Below are 5891 nucleotides of genomic sequence, written 5' to 3'. Positions count from 1 at the left end.
TTTTCTAACCTTCAACCCAGAGCTTTGACAACTCTGTTCTATCCTGACTCTTTGTACATTAGTGGCTTGGTCATCTATAATGGTCAAACATTGAAGTAAAGACCTAATTACAGAGGATAACTACATACCTGAACATGTTTAGCCAATAGCAATTTTATCCGTAATTATATTGTATTTAGTAATCAATTACTGTTTACTTGCCGTTTCATTTCTGCCTTCTGCTGATAAATGATAGAACGATTTCATGTCGATCTGGTCAGCAAAACAAAGCACTGATGTAATATTGATCTAGTTTCTTGCTGCCACATATTATATCTTTAGTGTACATTGCATGTATCCAATACCACACATGTATTCAGCATATCCATGTTCCCTAAACAATGACTCATATCAGCAGCGTGATAACATGATTGCCAGACTGGAAAACAGTCTCCAACATGTTGCAAAATATCCAGAGGAACAAACTGGAAACAAGTCTTCACCTCTAACTTAACAGACAGAAGTGTTTTCATTGTGGACTATAAAGATGTAATGCTACGTTTGAGGAGGACAGACTCTGTTTGCTGTGTGAGTTAAGTGACATTGAAAATGAGATCAATTCTTTGTTCTGTTTCTTTCCTGCATACAAAGATGCAAGGGATGTACACTTTAGTAAAAATGTCCTCTATTTATGTTGACTTTTTTGATGGATAACTATGAGAAACTTGAGCTGTGCTTCAAGAAAGGAACTTTTTTTGTAGATTTTATTTGTCAGGCCTTGTAGCAAAGTCCGACCATTTGGTTTGGGGAGTGAGTGATGTAATATATATATATTTTATATTGTATTGTTTGAGCACTGTGTGGATGTATAGGATTTAATGTACCATTGCAACGGTAAAATATTTGGTGTCTTGTAAAGCCATGTGTGTGCATGAAACGTATATAAAAGAATCATAAAGACCTGAATAAACCTACTGTATTGTTCTAGTCATTCTCAGTAATGATTGATGAGTCATGAACTTGTAAATTAATAAACTCGCTCTCTCATATAATGTATATATATATATAGTATATATACTGTATATATATATATATATATATGAGAATAGAAGTTGAGAACTGTATCACTATTCACTTTAAATCATCAAAGTGTATGTCAGAGGTACAAGCACACGCAGGCAACTTAATGGGGTATATTTTATTTATTTGGAAAAAAACAACAACTTTTTAAAACTGATTTATCTTTTTGTAAAAATGCATATTCATAGTTCTGTTTTGTAATATCTCCCCCTCAGACGTATTCTACACTGTCTCTCCTCCTTTTCTCTTTCTTCTCCTAACACTGATTCACTTGATTGTGAAGCAGGGTTGAGGCTGATTCACTCAATTCAGACGAGGCCAATGCATGCTGACAGAATTCACACTGTCTGGTCTCCCTGTGGCCTCACTGTCCGTACAATTCCAGAAACCACCACTGGGAGGCCGCTCACTTTTTATTGGGTGGTCTTTTTATTAACTATTGCTGCCTTGATTCCTTGTCTGTTGACGTGGAAGGTCATTGAACTTTTGAACGATAAAACCTTAAACGGTTACATTTTGACTGAGATCATGAACGATTCAAAGATCAAAGTGAAACAAGAGCAGCAAGGCACTTTAGATGCTCTACTTCCAACGTGAATTCTGTTTTCATGTGGATTTTCATTATAATAACCTGCCACATTGCTCCCCTTTTCCTTCAGAAGATATTTGATAGTTGAAATTTTATGAAGATTTATTTTCCTGATCTGAATGTGAATCAGCCAACTCTGCTCAGCATCAAGTTGAAACTTTAACTCCTTCCCCTGTGCTCAGTCCTTCCTCTCCCACCATCTCTCTGGCTTTGAGACTCGTGCACAGATAAGGGGCCTATTGGCGCTCAAGCCATAACACTTGCAATCATTCTACTAATGATTTTCAGCTGGGCCAGCAGGTGGCAGTATAGACCTAATCAGCGGGATGTTTACATTTACTTCCGGGTACCCCTGAGGTCCACACATTATAATGGCGGTGGACGGCACAAACTGACGTGTTGAAGACAAAAACAGACAAAGAAGACAAAAATGGTTCGTCCGTGTTGTGTTGTTGTTTAATATCATTCATAACAACACTTTCACTAACGTTAGTGGAGACCAGACTAGCTAAATTACCTGTTGGACCAGACCAGAGTAGACTTGAAGCTAAATTAAATTAACGTGGCGTCAGTAGCTCTTTCTCGCCGAGAAGAGCCTGGTGACGCGAGGTTAGTAGCTCTGTAACGTTAACAAGTCTGCAAAAAAACAGCGAGTTTGACAGACAAACAACGTTATTAGCTAGCTAACACTACATCAAACAAACACAGAAGAAAGGCTAGATACGTCGGACAAGCATGTTTACCAACCGTTTAACCATTTAAATTGAAAGTAGTCGGCCGAAAACAGCGAGAGGGTTTGACAGCATTTATTTGACAACACGCACATTTAAACCTGCCGCCTTCCCCAAGTGGTACCCGGAAGTAAATTTGTTTACATGGTGACGTCACGGTGATTTGGTCTATAGCCACAGCTGGTGAACAGCAAGTTAAAACAATGTTGAGCAGTTTGAAAGGCGCATGCATCAGAGAGGGCCTGTGATGCCTATAAGCATGGCTTGAGTCATGTCATAGGAAGAGCAGGATGACATCTCGTTGCTACTTGGAAGTGTGTTTATCTTGGAATGTCCACATCCCAAATCATTTTTATTTAAGAAGAATTTAAAATTGACCAGCAAATAACAAAAACCCTCCATATGTTGACTGTATTCAGATGTATTAGTGTGGATTTAACAGCCAGCAATGGTTGATTGGCTGCCACATTTACTGCCTGCGTTGACACATTTCTGCAATTCAGTGTGGACATTTCCCCCAGTCGGTAGCTCATATTTACTGCAATCCGCAGTTAATTTAGACTCCTAAAGCCATATTGCCATTGCCATTGTTATGGGTGTCAATGATATATTATGCAGTAAACCTTACTAATCTTAACATGTCAATTGGGATTACTATTACATCATAGTTGATCCCTTAAAGAAATACATTATCTTTTCGCTGACCCTCCTCAAGGTCAGGTGCAGAACTTCTGGAGCTGGTAGGGATTCAGGGTCTTGCTCAATGACACTTCAGCAAGGTGGACACTTGCCACCATGGGGGCTTGAACCCACATCCTCAGGCAGAAGAAATGTCTCCGCCTTTTTTTTTTTTACTAGCCCCCGCTGCTACTCAAGATTTATCGTGCTTCTCTGTGTTGATCTTGTACCATTGTTACTGGCCTCTTTGCAAAGGAACCATAAAGTCCTGGGTTCGAATCCGCGGCCCCGTTCATCTCAAAGTGTCTTTGAGCAAGACATCGAACCCCTGTCTGCTCACGAATGTTCACTAATGTTTGCTTGAGCCCTCATCCCCAAACTGTGTGCACACGGTCTTGCTGCCTACCTGTCCCGACAACGCTCCACTTCCTGCTACACCTGTCCCAACAACGCTCCACTTCCTGCTACACCTGTCCCTACAACGCTCCACTTCCTGCTACACCTGTCCCTACAACGCTCCACTTCCTGCTACACAAGGACAAACAGGCGCAATATGATTATCATCACAAAATAAATCTCTTTGGCATTCACCCCTCCCCCTGCCTCTTTACACAATGCCTATTCATTACTTAGCATCCCCCCTTCTTCATTACACCCACATTTTCTCTGCTCTATGGGGAAGGAAAGTCAGCATTCTGCCCCCTAGTGGTACCGTTCAAAGCTCACTGAGAACGGTATTGATGTTGCTATAAGGGATTTGATATTTAAGTAACATATTAGAGGCATAAAGTAAACAGGACAGTGATTGAATGTCCATAACCCATCTTCATTGATTGGTTGTCTTTTATTTGAAGACAAATAAAAGACAACTGAGTTTCTATAGTGATGTAGGGACATCATTGTAGTTTAAGGGTTTTAACCATATGTCTTCAAATCCACTGCTGAGAAATTATTTTGCAAAAATAAGAAGGGAGCTCCTTGAAGTTTTACAAAAAATAGTATTTAATCCCGAAGTAGTATATTCGTGTCCACAGCAGTGTTACAAACAGAATATATCTTCATAAGGGTACACGGGCAAACAAAAACACTACGCGCGTTTCAACCACACAGGGTCTTCATCAGGCTGGAAATTATTTTGTCAATAGGAAAAAAAAGAGGATGAGGATCTTCTGATAAATAAACACAACCAGCAGGGGGCACTACTGTTCACTTTTCCTCCCCTTTGATTCTTCTATTGCTTTCTCTTCTTTAGCTTTGCCTCCGTCTCTCAGCAGTGCAATCATCTATCTGCCCCCCCTCCCCCCAACACCACACATACACACAGTCATACATACCATAGGTAAACTCCCCCCTCCCCCCAACGCCACACATACACACAGTCATACATACCATAGGTAAACTCCCCCCTCCCCCCAACGCCACACATACACACAGTCATACATACCATAGGTAAACTCCCCCCTCCCCCCAACGCCACACATACACACAGTCATACATACCATAGGTAAACTCCCCCCTCCCCCCAACGCCACACATACACACAGTCATACATACCATAGGTAAACTCCCCCCCCCAACACCACACATACACACAGTCATACATACCATAGGTAAACTCCCCCCCCCCCAACACCACACATACACACAGTCATACATACCATAGGTAAACTCCCTCCCCCCAACACCACACATACACACAGTCATACATACCATAGGTAAACTCCCCCCTCCCCCCAACGCCACACATACACACAGTCATACATACCATAGGTAAACTCCCCCCTCCCCCCAACACCACACATACACACAGTCATACATACTATAGGTAAACTCCCCCCTCCCCCCAACACACAGTCATACATACCATAGGTAAACTCCCCCCTCCCCCCAACACCACACGTACACACAGTCATACATACCATAAGTAAAAAAGAAAATGAAAAAAAAAACAGAATTTTGAATGAAATCGAAATGACAATTTGGGCCAGAATATCCGCTTGGTGAAGCCGAGTCTGATGAGATTTGCAGTCCAATGTCATGTAAGCTTCAAAACCAGTCCAGCGTTGAGCTTTTCAAAATGGCTTTCCAAAACCCAGGTGGCTTTTTCTCAGTATGAATGAAGGGATATTTTTGATGAGCACACAATAATACTGCCATGCAACGAGCACACATGGACACCCTGGGACATGTCCACACATGGACACCCTGGGACATGTGCACACATGGACACCCTGGGACATGTCCACATATGGACACCCTGGGACATGTCCACACATGGACACCCTGGGACATGTCCACACATGGACACCCTGGGACATGTCCACACATGGAGACCCTGGGACATGTCCACACATGGACACCCTGGGACATGTCCACATATGGACACCCTGGGACATGTCCACATATGGACACCCTGGGACATGTCCACACATGGACACCCTGGGACATGTCCACACATGGAGGCCCTGGGACATGTGCACACATGGACACCCTGGGACATGTCCACACATGGACACCCTGGGACATGTCCACACATGGACACCCTGGGACATGTCCACAAATGGAGACCCTGGGACATGTCCACAAATGGAGACCCTGGGACATGTGCACACATGGACACCACATGTCCACACATGGAGACCCTGGGACATGTCCACACATGGACACCCTGGGACATGTCCACACATGGAGACCCTGGGACATGTGCACTGTTCAATACACAGAGGAGACATCTAAAAGACAGCAGCGAAAGGCTGGGATACACAAGTAACCTTTGGAAGCAATGGAGATCGCAATATTGCCAGTAAGTGAAGGACGTTATTCTGCAACTATCT

Source organism: Poromitra crassiceps (genome assembly GCF_964638095.1).
Source record: "Poromitra crassiceps genome assembly, chromosome: 13".
Taxonomy (NCBI): Eukaryota; Metazoa; Chordata; class Actinopteri; order Beryciformes; family Melamphaidae; genus Poromitra; species Poromitra crassiceps.
This window is presented reverse-complemented; position numbering follows the sequence as displayed.